The 18,210-nt window shown below is 46.9% G+C and overlaps 1 pseudogene; it reads right to left on the reverse strand.

The window, feature by feature from the left end:
• Positions 1-3,220: 3,220 nt before the first annotated feature.
• LOC121478873 lies at positions 3,221-12,163 on the reverse strand (annotated as a pseudogene).
• Between the last annotated feature and the right edge of the window lie 6,047 nt (positions 12,164-18,210).

Genomic DNA, 18,210 nt, shown 5'->3' on the forward strand with positions numbered 1-18,210 from the left:
TTATCTGGATTGAGTCCTAAATCTATCAGTGTCCTTCTAAAGGAGAAGCAGAGGGTGACTTCCTGAACACAGAGCAGCATGAGGCAACTTGGCCACAGAGATGGATTGGGGAGCAGTGAGATCATGGGTTAAGGAATGGTGGCAGCCCCATCACCTGCAAAAACCAGAAGGATTCTCTCCTGGAGCCTCTGGAGGGCGTGGAGCTCAACCACTCTTGCTTTCTGTGCAGTTAAGCTGATTTTGGATTCTGGGGTTCAGGACAGGGCACCCAAGATGTGTCACCTTGACATCGTGACCCTTTCAGGCTGAAGGGATTTGAGAAATGGCAAGTGGAGGAAGGGCTTTGTGATCTTCCCCTCCATCTCTCTACCCAGAGGAAGGAGCACCACATGTCTGAAGACGGAGGGGCAGAGACAGATTGGGCAGGCAGGTCTCATCAAGCCCCTCCAGTTACTACCCATGCTCAAATACTTTGAGGAACCCCTAGGAGGGGCTCCAACTTTCCACTCTTCATCAGATCTAGCAAAATAACCCCACACGTTTAACCATTTATTCGGATCTTTATTTCCTTATGATGGCTCCTGTGCCACATGACTCTCATATTAAATATATTTGTGTACTTTCCTCTGATTCACCTCCCTCTTGTTACATGGTCCCAAGGGAGATCTTAGCAGGGCTGAGGAATACAACATGTTTCCTTCAGCTTTCTGGTCTCCCAGTGAGAGATTACAATTCTTTTGTTTTAAGACCCCAAGAGTGTGAGATTTGCCACAGTGACCCCAGGAAGCTAATACAGGCAGGAAATCAGAGATGCCCCCTCCAGGGAGAGTGCAGAGAAAGACAAGGAATAACTCTTCTCCAGACCCTTGCTCTGCTCCTCTTTTGCAGCAAAGTCCTCACAGGGTTGTCTGTGCCCCCTCTGCTATCTCTCCTCACTGATTCTCCTGAACTTGTTCCAACCACTTCCTCACCCTCTTCCTGCCCCTCCTGTCAGATCTGTCATCCCAGTGACAAACTGCCTCCAGATGTCTCCTCTGTGTGCTCTCAGCCCCTTTTCTCCCCAATGATTATCTCCTTCCACTAGCTCTGCTAGGATTTTACAACTCCTGGACCCCTCTCTTGACTCTAGACAGTCACAGCCTGCTCCATCCCTGACATTCTCAGAATGAGCATCTCTAAAGTCCTTGACTCCACCCTGCCAGATGCTCAGGGAAGACACCGGGCATCACTCTTGCTCCTCTCCTTCCTTCTACCCGCCACATCCATTAGAAAATCCTGTTCATTTTATTTTCATAATATATCCAAAAAGAAGTCCCCACTCTCTCTGGTTTGAGTCAGCATCACTTCCTGCCTGGAATAGCCAGCAGTGCCCTTCTCCATCTCTGTGTTGTTGTTGGGACCCACTCTGGCTGGTCCTGAGCAAAATAATCTTGGGGATCCTATTGAAAGGAAAGTTCAGTCATATCTCTGCTCTCCTCAAAGGCTTCCAGATTCTTGCATGTTCTGCACGGCTCACATAGTCTGCACCAGGAGAACATTTGCACTCTATCTATGAAGTTTGCACTCCCACCACTGTGTCTCCACCCCCATGAGGTCACCCCTTCCTCGGGGTTTCCACACCTTCCCGAGTCTGCACCACCTTGGGTCAGCATCATTGTCCCAGCATCCCCACCTTGCACTCCTGTGTTCTCAACTTCAACCTCTTGTGTTCACAGCACAGCAGAACTGCTCCCACCTCAGAGCTACGTCACTCACTATTTCCCATTTTCCATTTCTTGGGATAGTTGTCTCTCAGGCAAATACAGAACCTGCTGTGTCACCTGCCTTCAAGTTGTTACTTAAATGTCACTTCCTCATTCTCTTGGTTACAGAACATGGTCATGAGCTGCTTAGTCTGCATAGTTTATCTGCAAACACATATTCTACTTAATGTGCTCTAATATAATTTCTTATTTATTTCTTTTGATTTCTTTTCTCCAGAATGACAGGCCTTGAAGACAGACTTTTTGATGTGTTCACTGAAGCCCCCCATCATCTACAACAAGGTGGTACATAGTAGGTGTTCAATAGTACTTGTTCAAGGAGTCTATAAATAACTGGATATTACTTCACTCAAAACCATTTGAGACACACACACACAAACACACACACAGAGCTAGGTGGCACTTAAGACTGAGCTTGAAGATGATTAGGACTTGGAGATGCAGGATTGGAGAGGGAAGGGAACTTCAGGAGAAGGAAAGGCACATGCAAAGTCTCGGGTCAGGATAACCCTTAGCCTGGCTTGTTGTGGAGACATTGCAAGATGCAGGGAGAGGTAGAGATCTGGGTGGAGGGTCCAGTGGAGGATGGACCAAGCCTGGCCTTCAAATCCACTGTTTGCACCTCAGTCTTGGCTCTGGAGAAGAATCATAGCTGTTCATGATGGGGAGGAAGTGGACGCTAAACATCTCCCAAGGGCTTGGTGTGTTGAGGAGAGAGAGGGAGGCAGGAGGCAGGTGGGTTAGAGGCCCAGAGAAGAGAGGAGGCCACAGGAATAAGCAGGGTCAGGATGGGGAGGAGACCAGCATCAGGATGAGCTTAGGAGGGAGGATGGGCAAGATTGAGTGAGGTACTGGATCAGGCAGAAAGGCGGGAGGTCGTGGTGGAGAGCCACACCCCGGTTCTGGTGTTAGAGATGGGGGCCACGTCAGCCATGTGAGGGAAACCCAGTAGAGAAGTGGGCTTGGGAGGAATGTGGCAGCTCAGCTCTGGCCACGCTGAGTGGAACAATCCTGGGGCCATCCTGGGGGAGGTGTTGGTGGGATGTTGGATGGTGAGCTGCCCACATCGCTCAGCTGAGGGATTAACTGGGGATGGTGTTTGCCTCCTCCATGTCCCCTGCAGGCCTGGCTGTCTCCTTCCTGAGGAACCTCAGTCTGAGAGAAGAGACCAGGGTCTTTCAGTCTACCTGTGGTGGTGCAGGGTGAACTGACTCACCCGTGTTCCCAGTTAAGGGGTTGGAAGTGAGTGATTGAGGTAGGAGAGGGCAGGTTTGGTCCCACAGATCACCTTGAGCCCAGCAGGCACATTCCATCTGCACACTCAGTGTGCAATCCTCTCCCCTGGTGGGCCTCCTGCCTGCCCTGCTCTCTGACCTGTTCAGTCCCTCCTCACTGGTTCTGGGACTCAGCCACATGTCCCCGCCCTTCCTATGCCTCCCCTTTCCTTGGGGTACTGCTCACATGAGGATGATGAGGTAAAGGAGGAAGAGCAGAGTCTTGACAGCCACTTCCCCAATGACCACCAGAAGCACCTCTGCCACAGGCCCATATTTTTCTGTAGGGATATGGGATGAGGACAGATTCCGGTGCTTGAACACAACCCTGTGTCCTTCACTCCTAGCATGGCTCTGGACATTTTTTTTCTCCAGGACTTCCTGCATCACTGGATGTGGGACTACCTGTGCCTGGGCCCTCACCCTACCCCATGCACTGTCCTTCCAGCAGTAGGCCTGGACAAATATGCATAAGTTGCACCTCATCAGAATGAATCCTTTTATTTGCCTATTGACCAGGTTGAGAAAGTTTGAAGGCAGCCTATGTAGGGAGAGAAAATATTTGCCAATCATAGATCTGATTAGGGCATAGTATCCAGCACAAATAAAGAACACTTACAATTCAACAACAAAAAGACAATCAACCCACTTTAAAAATGGGCAAATGTGGGCACCTGTGGGGCTCTAAATTCTGACTCTTGTTTTTGGCTAAGGTCATGATCTCTGGGTGGTGAGATCGAGGTCCATGTCAAACTCCACACTTAAGATTCTTCCTTTCCCTCTGCCCTTCCCCATTCCTGTTCTCTCTCTCTCTCTCAAATAAATAAATCTTTAAAAGAAAATGGGCAAAGGACTTTAAAAGCTTCTCTAGAGAAGGTATACAAAGGACAAATACGTCCATGTAAGAATGAACAACATCATTAGACATTACATAAGTGCAAATCAGACCACACTGAGATAGTCATTCATACCCACTGGTAGACTATAATTATTTTTTAATTTTTATTTTTTATTTATTTTTTAAAAGATTTTATTTATTTATTCATGAGAGACACAGAGAGAAAGAGAGAGGCAGAGACACAGGCAGAGGGAGAAGTAGGCTCCATGCAGGGAGCCTGACGTGGGACTCGATCCCGGGTCTCCAGAGTCATGTCTTGGGCTGAAGGTGGTGCTAAACCACTGAGCCACCTGGGCTGCCCAGGCTGTAATTATTTTTAAATGGATAGTAAGAGTGTTGGAAAGAATGTATAGAAATTGGAACCCTCACACACTGCTGGTGGGAATATAAAATGGTGCTGCCACTGTGGGAAACAGTCTGATATTATCCTCAAAAAATGAAAAAATAGAAACTACCCTGTGACCCAGCATCTCCATTTTTGGACATATGCCCAAGAGAACTGAAAAAAAAAAAATGCTCAAAAAAAAAAAAAAAACCCATCCTCTAGTGTTCATAGTAGCATTATCATAACCCCAAAAGGAAATCACCCAAATGTCCATTGACTGATAAATAGATGAACAGAATGTGGTCCTTCCATACAATAAACAATATCCAGACAGGGGTGCCTCAGGGAGCCATTGAGGTGGCTCAATTGGTTAAGCGTCTGCCTTTGGCTCAGGTTATGACCCTGTGGCTCCTGGATCCAGTCCTGCATTGGCTCCTTGCTCAGTGGGGAGTCTACTTTTCCTTCTCCCTCTGCCTCTTCCCCTGCTCCTGCTCTCTCTCTCTCTCAAATAAATAAATAAATACTCTTTAAAAAAATAAAAATAAATTCAAAAAGTAGTCCCCAGACAAAAAGGAATTAGACTCATACATGCTGTATGGATGATCCTTGAAAACATTTTGTTAAAATGAGGGAAGCCAGGGATCCCTGGGTGGCTCAGCAGTTTGACGCCTGCCTTTGGTCCAGGGCATGATCCTGGAGTCCCAGTATCGAGTGCCGCATCGGGCTCCCTGCATGGAGGCTGCTTCTCCCTCTGCCTGTGTCTCTGCCTCTCTCTCTCTGTGTCTATCATGAATAAATAAATAAATAAAATCTTTTTTAAAAAAATGAGGGAAGCCAGACACAAAAGACCATAATTCGTGGGATTTCATTTAGCTCACATACCCCCAGTAGGCAAATCCACAGAGATAGAAGGCAGATGAGTGGTTGCAGGGGGTCAAGAGAAGGAGGAATTGACAGTGACTGCCTAACAGGATTGGGGTTTCCTATTAGGGGTGATGACAATGCAGGGTGGATGGAATCAGGTAGTGGTGATGGCCAACATTGTGAATCTACTAAGAACCACCTATTGTGCTTTTTAAAATGGCTAAAATGGCCAGTTTTCTTTGAGGTGAATTTTTCGTCAAATAACAATAATGCATATGCATAAGAAATACCGTAGGAAATATCAGTTCCCACGTGGTACTGGCAAAGATCAGCACTTTCATCCCACGCAGGGTTGGTGAACACACACACTTTGAGGCCTGGCTGCTGGGAACACAAACTTGTTCACTCTCTGCAGAGAAAACTTGGCCCCATCTCTCCAGATTAGAAAGAACCTGTGATCCAGGTATTTTGGATTTAGGAATGTATCCCAGAGACAAATGCACACACATGGAATGAGATGCAAGATTGTCAATTGCAGTATTGCAGTGCTTCTGTTGGTACAATAAAATGAATGCCATGATTTTCCATTAGGAGAAGATGCACACAGAAGCAGAATCCATTCATGGGAAGGAACACTGCACAGCCATGGAGAAAATTGAGGATGGTCTGTACTACTGATATCAAAGGACCCCCCAGATCCTCTAGAGGGAACACACCAAGGCTTAGAGTAGCTATGGACACTTGTCACTTCCTGGGAGAGTCTGGGCATCTGAGGACAGACTCTACTGTGAATTTTGAATTTTTGTCCATGTGAATATATCTGTTCACAAGTACTAAATAAGCAATTGTTAGGGAGAATAAAAGATGGGGAAGCAGGAGTCATCAGGAGATGCATGATGAGGGGCCTCCAGAGGCAGATCTGCCTGGTGTGTGTTGTCCTGTTCTCCTGATAACGTGGGGTGTAGGGGGGAATACAGAAGTGAGTGAGGCAATGGCTGAAGGGGACAGCTGCCCACAGGGACAAGGGGGCTGGGGAGGGAGAGTAAACACAGGGTTCACCTGCAGGGGATCCTGGTCACCAGAGTGAGTCCAGAAAGAGGCGGGGGCCCAGCTCTACCCTGAGCTTTGAAGAAGCCCCACTCCCTATACCCCAGGAAGACACTCCTTACCTGTGCTATGTCCCAAGCAGACATTAGTTGTTGGGTTCTGTGTGACACCTACTATGGGAAGAGGAGATTTCCCTCTTTAGTGGGGTGGAGTTATGTCAGATACATGTGGGCATCTCCCTCACCCCAGAAACCTCAGAAACACAGAAGGAACAGTGCTTGTGTCCTTACAAGTCCAACACTCAACCAGGCATCCAGGACTAAGCACCAGGCATCTTGAGGCTGGCCTTCCCTCAATTCATCCCTAACATACCCAGTTGGTCCTGGCTCTGTACTCACAGATGACATTGAGCTGGATGGTCCTTTCCACTATCACACCAACTGCAGGGAACTGCACCTGACAGGTAAGGTTGGTGCCATGGTCCTGGGGCCTGGGGGTGAGGGTGAGCACTGAGGAGAGGTGGGTCCTGGGGCCCAGGGAAGTAAGGGCAGCTGACATTCAGGATAAGATGGTGGGGGTGTGCCCTGCTCACAGGCCCAGGGCACAGAGCAGGTCAGGTTCCTGGGGTAGCCACACTCCAGGGTCCCTGGTATGAGGATGTCAGGTGTATGGGTCAGGGCTGTAAGGAGATGGGGAGACATGGGAATCAGGAGGAGGTTTGAGGTGAGGCTCTGAGAGAAGCCTCAGGCTTGGTCCAGCTCCTGCCTCTGAGCCCCAACATGGGTTACCTCTAGCCTTTCCCAGGAAGAGTGTCCCATCCTGGTTCTGTCCTGGGATCCTGTCCTTCCCTTGTGGCCTCCTGTGAAATCTGTTCTTTATTGGTCAGATGCACGGTAAGCTGGTTGTGTAGGTAATTATATACCACATAAGACCTTTTCTCCACCTTAAAGAAGTATGTCCCTGAGTCCCTTCTCTATGCATCTCTGATCTCCAGGGATCCGCAGTAAGCCTGAGGTCCCTGAGGGGGTGGAATTGGCCCTGGGTCCCCTCCTGCACTTTTCTTTTTTTTTTTTTTTTTTAATTTATGATAGTCACAGAGAGAGAGAGAGAGAGAGAGAGAGAGAGGCAGAGACACAGGCGGAGGGAGAAGCAGGCTCCATGCACCGGGAGCCTGATGTGGGATTCGATCCCGGGTCTCCAGGATCGCGCCCTGGGCCAAAGGCAGGCGCCAAACCGCTGCGCCATCCAGGGATCCCCCCTCCTGCACTTTTCAATTCAGATTTTTTTTTTTTTTTTGTGGCCACTGGAGCATCCTGGAATATAAGGGCCCCTTCTCAGAACCAGTAGCTATGAACGGAGTCAGAGTCAGTCCAGCCATCTTGGGGTAGAAGATATTGCAGGCCTGGAGATACAGGCCCTCCTGCACCGTCAGGGACTCCTGAACTTGCATCCAGTATCTAGAACCCTGAACTGGGCGTCCTGCAAGGAAGGTCAGCAGCAGTCACCCTCTGCCAGGCCTCTTTCCCTCAGCCCACTCACCTGCCCACAGCAGGAACAGCAGCAGCACCTTTGAGATGGAGGGTATGTGGGCTTCCTGGGGGTGAAGGAGAGGTGGAAGGCAGTGGGAGAGGTGCTGGGGAGGACCCATGGGAGGCTGGGGAGGAGCCTGAGTCCTGGTGATTCTCAGAAGAGCAATTGCAGCCCCAGATCTGACCCCCTCTCAGCACAGAGTCGGGCATATTCCCCAGCCAGAGACCCAGGAGACCCCTTCCCCAGGGAGGAGAGACCAGGAAAAGACCCTGTGTCCTGCCTGCATATTTCTACACTTCCTTCCAGCACCAGAGCCTGGACCAGGGATGTGCATCTTGCCCATCAGGCCTCAAATTTACTGGAGGCCTGTCCTGAAGGCAGGGGGAGGGGGAACACAGCAGATGTGTCTGAGACCCCCAAAGCATGAGAAAGGGGTAGGTGGGTGCTCTGAGTCCTGCTGTCCAAACTGTGGTACCACTGGTGTCCTCCACATGCTCTGCGGAAATGGTCACTTCCTGGTCTGGGCTGAGTTAGCCACTATGGTGTTTGGACCTGCAATTCTTAAACAGGGGTGTCTGCCTGCCCCACCCCCACCCCGACCCCCACCTTTGGAGGGCCATTTGTCAGTGTCTGGACATATCTGATCATCATAGCTTGGGAGGAGGGTACGTCTGGCATCTAGTGGGTTGAGACTAGGGAAGCTTCTAAACCTCCTCTGATGCACAGGATGACCCCTAAAATCATGCAGCTCCAAGGTTCAATAGTGCTGAAGTTGAGAAAGCCCAGTTGAGAGCTGAAAGGCAGTCACTTTTTCCAGATATGGGATCTCGGAGATTCTGCGTGGGGGTCCAACCCATGAAAGATGAGGAAAGGTCTTGGGCACAGAGTGGGTGTCTGTTCTGTGTTGGGGCTGGAGGCATAGAGGAGACACAGAAGAGCCGGTCCATGTACTTGAGATGATCCCCATCCAGGGGAGAGACATACAGTCTATAGGCATCTGCTTGGTAGAGACTACGAGGGCAGAGACAGGCTGGGGCCATGGGGCTGGAGGCTCTGTTGGCGAGTACTTTGGGGCACGAGTGAATAGAGTGGACATGGCCTGCACTCTCAGGGGACAGGAAGGAAGATTCCCAGCAATAGGACACTGCCATGGGCCCAAGAGCAAGGTCGAGGCAAATCAGGCCCAGCAGTAGGAAGAGCTGTTTGCACCTCCCTGTGGTGGTCCTGCTCTTGCAACTGGTGGCACTTCCCCACACCCTCAAGGGCCTCCGAGTCTTCTCTCATTTCCCACTCCCTTACTCCTGCCTTGCCATGTGGTCTTCCTGCCAGCCCTGGGGGAGGCCATGCCTGCACCCACTGGAGGAGTTAGCTTCAGGCAGTGCAGATGCCTGCCTAGCTGCCTTCCAGACTTGTGGCTGCTCTGCTCCTTGCCATCAGCTCTTTGACTTCCCTTGTGGGGAGACCGGCTTGTCCATTCCGCCACATTCTACTGGATATGCCTGTGAGCCCAGTGCTGTGCTGTGCTGGGGCTGGGAGGTGAACAGACACACTCTAACCTCAAGGAGCCCCCAATCCTGCCTGACTGGGCTATCATGAGGTGAGGTGCAGGGAGTGTTCGAATCCTTCCCATGGATGGCTCAGGGAGACTGCATGGAGGATGGGATCTTCAGCTGCTGTCACTCCTCCCTGTCCTTCTCATGTCGTCCTTTCCCACATCTCTCATTCCCAGGACCTCTGTGCCCCAGCCACAAGCTGGACAGGCCCCAGGCCCTTCCCTTGAGGCCCCGTCACCTCTAGGATCCAGGATCCCAAGCACAGGCATCACACATACCCCTGTCCTGGTAACAGCAACACAGAAAACAGAGTTGGTCTGTGTCCCTGGGAATGCCCGAGGCTGAACCTGAGAATAAAGTTGAGCTGTTGGGTCTTGTCCCAGCTGAGCTGGAGGTCACCTGTGTGGAGTTACCCCTGTCCCTCCTACCATCCTCTCTCATACCTGCTGGGAGGCGCATCCCAGGGACCAGCTTCCTGAAACTCTGCTAGTAGAGTCAGGGAGACCCGAGTGCCCAGTAGATGCCATGCTCAGTGAGTGATTCCCCTCTGTCTCCAGCTCCTACCCTGGACAGCGAGGGCTGGGAGCAGCTCAGGTGTGGCCCTCCAGGACCTTTTAGTGACTCCCTCTTCACCCCTTGGTGAGGGAGGTTTTCCTTATGGATGCTTTCGCTTCAGGCAACACCTCCTCTTGTCCACCCTCACACGTGTGGGCTCTTTCTCTTGCTTTTCACATGCTCTCAGCAGCCTGTACATGTGCGTCCAGATCTGCCCGACAACATGCTGAGTCGTGTCTATTCTGCAGTTGGAAGAGCAATTTGTGTTTCTGTGTGAATGTAGGAAATGGTGTATTAGGTTTTGTTACAAAATATCCTGTGGAGCCTGTAATCAAAAGCTGTCCTCTCTCTGTGCAGAAGTTTATGGGATGGTGCTTTTAAGAAACCTCCCATCCAGTGCTGAGCAAACCAAAACAGAACCTGCCCTAAAATCTCAGCACACCAACAGAGGAGGAAGAAGTGTGTTCTTGACTGACTGCTGAGACCATCTTCCTGTGGAAATCTGCAGAGGCAGAAATGGAGGCTGTGGCCACCAGGTGGCAGTAGCGATTCCTCAAATTTCCTCGTTTAAACTAAAAGACTAAAGGAATTAGGTGAAAGGTCGTCTGAGATTTTTGTGATTCCAAGGAAGTAGTCCAGTTGACTGAGGGAAGCGTGTTAATGTGAGCATTGGTGTCAACTAATTACTGTGCTAAATGTTTTACCTGTAATACAGCCTTTGAGCCCCATGTAGACCTGCTGAGTAATGATCCCTTTCAATTTTATAAGCAACAATGAAGTTCATAGATGTGATATTCTTTCCTTTTTTTTTTTTTAAGACCTATTGAGGTACAATTGCTGTACAGAAAAATGGCACATATTTATTTTTTTTAAGACCTATTGAGGTACAATTGCTGTACAGAAAAATGGCACATATTTAATGTAGGCAATTTGATGAGTTTGAACTTATGCGTTGTACCTGTAAAATCATGACCACAATCATGTTACAAACATGTCCATCACAACTTAAAGTTTCCCTGTGCCTTTTTTTGCTTTTTTTGTTTTGTTTTGTTTGTTTGCTGTTGTAGTAAGAAAACTTAACATGAGATCTACCCTCTTAACAAATTTGTTCAGTGCACAATACAGTATTAGTAGCTACAGTCACCATGCAGAACAGCTGATCCATCCTGCATACCTTTTTATCTTTTGACCCATAGCTCCAGGCCCTGACAACCACCACAATACTCTCTGCTCCTATGAGCCCAACAACTTTAGATACTTCACTTAAGTACAATTGTGGAGTATTTGTCCTTCTGCCATTGGCTTATTCCATTTAGTATAAGGCCTTAGCAGAAAACGCATAAGGGAGTGCTTCAGGTTGTGAGACCATCCGCGTGAGCCTATGGAAGTATAAAACTCACTGGGAATGGCAGGTACACAGACAAATACGGAACATGGTAACTCTAATGGCGGTATATGAATCACTTTTAATTTTAGTATAAAAGTGAAAAGACAAAAGTGTTAAGAATAACTATAACTACAACAATTTGTTAATGGATACTTAATATGAAAAGATCTAAATTGTGACATCAACAATATAAAGTGTTGGGGAGTTCAAGTGTAGAGTTTTATGTACAATTAAGTTAAGCTGTGATCAGGTTATGACAGACTGTCACAACATTTAGATATTTCGTGATGTTGCTTTCTGGAGAGCAGATCACACTCCTCTTGGAGCCAGGCTTGAATTCATCTTCCTGTCTCTAAATTGTTTTTTTTTTTTTTTAACTGTATACTCCAAATCCCCAAACCCGCAAATGGAAAATATATAATGGAGGACACAATGTGGATTATTTAATATGGAGTAATTATTGACTTGACCACCAGGTCTGGGTCTCCTGTCTTATATGTCTCTGCCTCTGAGCCCCCCTACTTTTTTCTCAAAATAAATAAATAATAAATAAATTGGAGTGTGAACCCAGGGAGGGGTAGAAGGGGAGGGAGAGAGAGAATCAAGCAGACTCCCTGCTGAGTGAGGAGCCCAGCTGTGGGCTCTATCTCACAACCCTGAAATCATGACCTGAGACGAAATCAAGAGTTAGACGCTTAACTGATTAAGCCACCCTTTATTATTCAGGACATAATTTGATCTGGCTTTAGGTGTGGCTGGTTCTAGGGTTCCACTGAGAGGCCCTATCACTCTCCTTGCTTTTCTTTGATGGTGTGGTTGCTAATTTTAATCAGCCTGGCTTTTGTTCTCAAAACCATACAGGTACGAGTTGTGATGTCCAGTCTACACATGAGGATACTGAGGCCTACAGAGATCAGATAATTTTCCTACAGAAACTGGAGTCTCTGCACTTACCCGCTACTTCCATGGTGCCCCCTGGTGGCGGTGCATCTCTCTCAACATTCTCTGCCCCATTCTGGCCCCCTGAGCTGCTCACCCAGATTGTTGCACCAGACACATCTTCCCTCCATCACCCTCTTTCAACCCATCCACTTTCACACCAGCTGCGCCCTGACTCCTGGCTCCCACCCTGCTACTCAGAAGCCAATCTGTCTGACAGTCTCGCTACACGGGAATGATAAAAGGCAAAAAATTGTTCACTATTATCACTGTTGTTATTACCCATATTATTGTTAATATTACTTTCCTATTTCACTCCCTTCTTCTCTCAGAGCTGATGGGGGGGTCCTGCCTCCTATCTTCTCTATCCAGTTCTTGTGGCACCCCCATGAGGATATAGATCAAGATCAGGGTTGCTGCAATTCACAAGTTTGTACCTCCACTTGGTGGTCTGATGTACTTGGGGAGATAGGTTTGCCCACACAGGGCCACAGGGACCAAGCTGGGTGTTGCAGGGTTTACAGTTCTACAAAGATTCCAGGTTAGCATTCTGTGTGGTCTTCAGGCTTGTAAGCAGGAAGGAGTGGTTGTTTCCTAGTGCCTACTGTGGCCGCACTGGGTAGAACCTTGCCTTGGGAGGGGCTGTAATGTTTCACTGTCTTGATAAAAAAGTGCAAGTCTGGGCTCTAGAAAAAGATCAAGGGCTCCTTGATGCCACTCCTCAGGCTGCCACCTGTGCCCAGGTGAGCACTGGAGCAGGCTAAGGGGAGCTATGCCCAGTATTAACATGTCAACATCTGTCAGACTTTGCAGTTTAGGGATGTTCACCGGCTGACAATGTAGGAAGTCCACCACTCCTGAATAAAGAGACAGAGTTTCAGATGAGATGCTTCATGTTATGGGGGATCCAGGGTGGAGTGGGTCAGGTCCAGCTCTGGGGTTGGCTTAGGGCATGAGAGTGAGTCTCTGAAGCCCAAAGTTTGTTCCAAGCTTGCAGTTTCCCCCTGAGGGTAGGGGCCTCCTGAGGCTCTCACTGCATTAAATGCTTGGATTCTTGCTGTGGGCTCTGAATGCAACCAGTTCTGCCATATTGGTCTTGATTGATTGGACCAAGCATGACTGGCCAAGTAGTCTGGAGACAAGGGAGGAACATTCTCCTGCAGTCTCCTGAGTCTTGTATAGACTCAGCACGAAGCTCTGCTGGATAGGGATGCTTCATGTTGGGTGATATCAAATAGATTCAGTCAGAAGGTCTCTGTGCCACAGATTGCTGGTCTTCTCCCATTAATCAACCCCATTTCTCCTTAATAAGGAAAAAAAGGTTAATTAGGATACAAGCCCTTAATTAATGAGATTTATAGGGTAATTTAAGTACCTGCAGATTTTTGTAGTTAGGTCATGTAATTAAAGTGCTTTTTAAAAATCTATGAATGCAGGGGTGCCTGATGGCTCAGTCAGTTAAGCGTCTGCCTTCAGTTCAGGTCATGATCCCAGTGTCCTGGGATCAAGCCCCACATTGGGCTCCTTGCTCAGTGAGGAGCCTGCTTCTCCCTCTACCTCTGCCTGTTACTCCCCCTACTTGTTCTCTCTTTCTCTGTCAAATAAATAAATACAATATTTAAAATAAATAAACATCTAAATGCAGTTTAAATTCCTTTGCTCCAAAGTTTAGTAAAACATAATAAAAAGATTTTTGAATATGCCCATGGGAATTAACATGTCCTGAAATTATCTATGTAGGAAGCATCAATGGCAGTCATTTACATATATCACCTTCCTGAAAGCTCACAGGAGCCCTATGGAAAGGAAACATTTCATATCCTCACATTACAGGTGGAGACAGTGAGGCTTATTGAGGAAAATGACTTGGTCTGGGATTCTTTCCTGTAACCAGTGTCTCTGTCCCAACGGCTCTGTGGAGTTAGGGGGCATCCATTTGACCACCTTCACTTGTGACATTACCCAAGACAACCCTCAGTTTCGATCACTCACTGGAAGGACTCACATAACACACCAGAAGCTATTATCCTTGTGGTTAGGGCTTGTTATAGCTTCAAGATACAGATTACTGTCAGTGAAAGGGAGAAGGGTATGGGAAAGGGTCCAGGGGAATCCCAAATATGGGGCTTCCACTTGTCTTTCCAGTGGAGTCATGAGGCACAGACGCGTTAGCTTCTCCCAGCACTAGTGTGTGACAGCATGCTGACCAGGGAAACTCACCTGAGACTTGACATCAGAATTTTTATTGGGGCTCTGTCACATTGATATGATTCACGGCTCACGTAGATGACCTCAGTCTCCAATCTCTCCAGGAGCAGAGCTGATACCATGTGACCCAAAGCCTTTATCTTAATTTCATTTGTGGAATATCTAGTGTGCTCCCAGGCCCCCAGATAAAGACACTCTTATCAGACAGGGCATTCTAAGGACTTAGACATTCTTTCCAGGAGCCAAGGACAAAGTCGGGTGTGTCTTGGCTAAGGATGAATTATTTTTTTTAAAGATTTTATTTACCTAATCATGAGAGACAGAGAGAGGCAGAGACATAGGCAGAGGGAGAAACAGACTCCCTGCAGGGAGCCCAATGCAGGACTCAATCCCAGAACCCTGGGATCACAACCTGAGCCAAAGACAGAAGCTCAACCACTGAGCCACCCAGGTGCCTCTAAGGTTAAATTCTTTACCTCAAAAACCCATTTCTGGGACCCATCTACCTCCACAAATGGTACTGGCTAAAAGTTGTTATACAGATGTTTGTATAGAAAGAGGAAACATTGGGATCCCTGGGTGGCGCAGCGGTTTGGCGCCTGCCTTTGGCCCGGGGCGCGATCCTGGAGACCCGGGATCGAATCCCACGTCGGGCTCCCGGTGCATGGAGCCTGTTTCTCCCTCTGCCTATGTCTCTGCTTCTCTCTCTCTCACTGTGTGCCTATCATAAATAAATAAAATTAAAAAAAAAAAGAAAGAGGAAACATTGAAAGAACCTAAATGCTCCCAAATGGATATTGGTTGGACAAATCAATCCATGGCCAATGCAATGGAATACTATACAGCCATGAACTACAATGAAGACATAGGAGGAAGGGCTTCAAATGAGCTACAAGCAGAAAAACAACTTCATGTATTTTCGGGGGCATCAGCTATAGTCAAATACTAAGGAGGACCAATTAACACTTTCAATGATACATAATGTATTATTTTCCTATTAAAACAAATACAGGGGCGTGGCCTGAGGCATCCCTGGGGAGAGCCTGCGCGCACCTGAGCTCCGGGAGCCGCAGGGACCAGCGCTCCGCAGCGTGGGCCGCATGCTCCGCGCTTACATGCAGCCTCCCTCTGTCCTTTCTTTTGCAGATTAAAGATCTGCACGTGGATTATCCTGGATTATCAGAACGTGCAGCCACGTGCATCCTTTGAAAACGGAGGCAGATGGACATTCGAGAGAAACAGAAGAGGGAGAGTGTACCCAAGAGGGCAGAGATGATGGTGATGATGTCGCTACAAGTCAAGGAATGCCAGCAGCCCCGCGACACGGAAGAGGCAATAAAGGATTCTCCGCTGACCTCTGGGGCCGACCGATGGGATTTTGGGCTTCCGACCTCCCCAACCGCGAGAGAATAAACTTGTTTTAACCCGCAAAAAAAAAAAAAAAAAAACAAAAACAACAAAAAAACAAATACAGATGTGTTTTGCAGTATGCTGCAAATATTCATATGGGTTTTCAGAACATAGCAGGAGACTTCAGAGATACTGAATAAACCTCTGGACACTCTGAGGTGTGTATTTACCCTCCTCTGACTAAACTTGGGTTTAATATTAGAGAAGCCAAAATAAAGAAGGGTATTGAATGGTATGATACCACCTTGGTAAAAATCTGCATGTGTGCATGAGTATGTATTACATATCAAAACTGAAAAGTTTCAGAGTGCCTGGGTGATTCAGTCGGTTAAGTGTCTACCTTTGGCTGAGGCCCTGATCTCCGGGTCCTGGGATTGAATCCCATTTTAGACACCATGCTCAGCGGGGAGTCTGCTTCTCCCTCTGCCTCTCCCCCTGCTCGTGCTCTCTCTCTCTTAAATAAATAAATTAAATTTTTTCTTAAAAAAAAAAAAAAGACTGATTCCAGTGAATAGTCTTTCCTGCTTTGTCGAATATTAGTTGACCATAGAGTTGAGGGCCCATTTCAGCGTTCTCTATTCTGTTCCATTGATCTATGTGTCTATTTTTTTTGCCAGTAGCACACTGTCTTGATGATCACAGCTTTGTAGTATAACTTGAAAACCGGCATTATGATGTCCCCTGGCTCTGGTTTTCTTTTTCAATATTCCCCTGGCTATTCGGGGTCTTTTCTGATTCTACACAAATCTTAAGATGATTTGTTCCAGCTCTCTGAAGAAAGTCCATGGTATTTTGATAGGGATTGCATTGAACGTGTAAACTGCCCTGGGTAGCATTGACATTTTCACAATATTAATTCTTCCAATCCATGAACATGGAATATTTTTCCATCTCTTTGTGTCTTCCTCAATTTCTTTCAGAAATGTTCTGTAGTTTTTATGGTATAGATCCTTTACCTCTTTGGTTAAGTTTATTCCTAGGTATCTTATGCTTTTGGGTGCAATTGTAAATGGGTTTGATTCCTTAATTTCTCTTTCTTCAATCTCAGTATTAGTGTATAGAAATGCCACTGATTTCTGGGCATTGACTTTGTATCCTGCCACACTGCCAAATTGCTGTATGAGTTCTAGCAGTATTGGGGTGGAGTCTTTGGGGTTTTCTATGTACAGTATCATGTCATCTGTGGAGAGGGAGAGTTTGCTTTCTTCTTTGCCAATTTGAATGCGTTGGCCACAGCAACTTCTTGCAAGATACATCTATGAAGGCAAGGGAAACAAAATTAAAAATGAACTATTGGGACTTAATCAAGATAAAACCTTCTGCACAGTAAAATAAACAATCAACAAAACTAAAAGACAACCTACAGAATGGGAGAAGATATTTGCAAATGACATATTAGATAAAGGGCTAGTATCCAAGATCTATAAAGAACTTCTTAAACTCAACAGCAAAGAAACAAACAATCCAATCATAAAATGGGCAAAAGACATGAAAAGAAATTTCACCAAGGAAAACATAAACATGCCTGACAAGCGCAAGAGAAAATGCTCTGCATCAGTTGCCATCAGGGAAATACAAATCAAAACCACAATGAGATACCACCTCACACCAGTGAGAATGGTCAAAGTTAACAAGACAGGAGACAACAAATGTTGGAGAGGATGTGGAGAAAGGGGAACCCTCTTGCACTGTTGGTGGGAATGTGAACTGGTGCAGCCACTCTGGAAAATTGTGTGGAGGTTCCTCAAAGAGTTAAAAATAGAGCTACCCTACGACCCAGCAATTGCACTGCTGGGGATTTACCCCAAAGATACAGATGCAGTGAAAAGCTGAGCCACCTGCACTGCAATGTTTATAGCAGCAATGTCCACAATAGCCAAACTGTGGAAGGAGCTTCGGTGTCCATTGAAAGATGAATGGATAAAGAAGATGTGGTCTATGTATACAATGGAATATTCCTCAGCCATTAGAAACAATGAATACCCACCATTTACTTCGACATGGTTGGAACTGGAGGGTATTATTCTGAGTGAAGTAAGTCAATTGGAGGGCTATAATTATATGGTTTCACTCATACGGGGAATATAAAAAAATAATGAAAGGGATTATGGGGAAAGGAGAGAAAATGAGTGGGAAAAATCAGAGAGGATGACAAAACATGAGAGACTCCTAACTCTGGGAAACGAACAAGGGATAGTGGAAGAGGAAGTGGGTGGGGGGATGGGGTGACTGGGTGACAGGCACTGAGGGGGACACTTGACAGGATGAGCACTGGGTGTTATACTGTATGTTGGCAAATAGAACTCCAATAAAAAAATATACAAAAAAATAAACTAAAAATAAAATCTAAAAACCTGAAAAGTTTCAGATAAAAACTCTGGTTTTATCTCTGGGTGATCTGTTACAGGTGACTTTTTAATAGTACTAATTAAATTCTGATAAATAATTATATATTTT

The sequence above is a fragment of the Vulpes lagopus genome, chromosome 2 (genome assembly GCF_018345385.1).
Source record: "Vulpes lagopus strain Blue_001 chromosome 2, ASM1834538v1, whole genome shotgun sequence".
NCBI classification, from domain to species: domain Eukaryota; kingdom Metazoa; phylum Chordata; class Mammalia; order Carnivora; family Canidae; genus Vulpes; species Vulpes lagopus.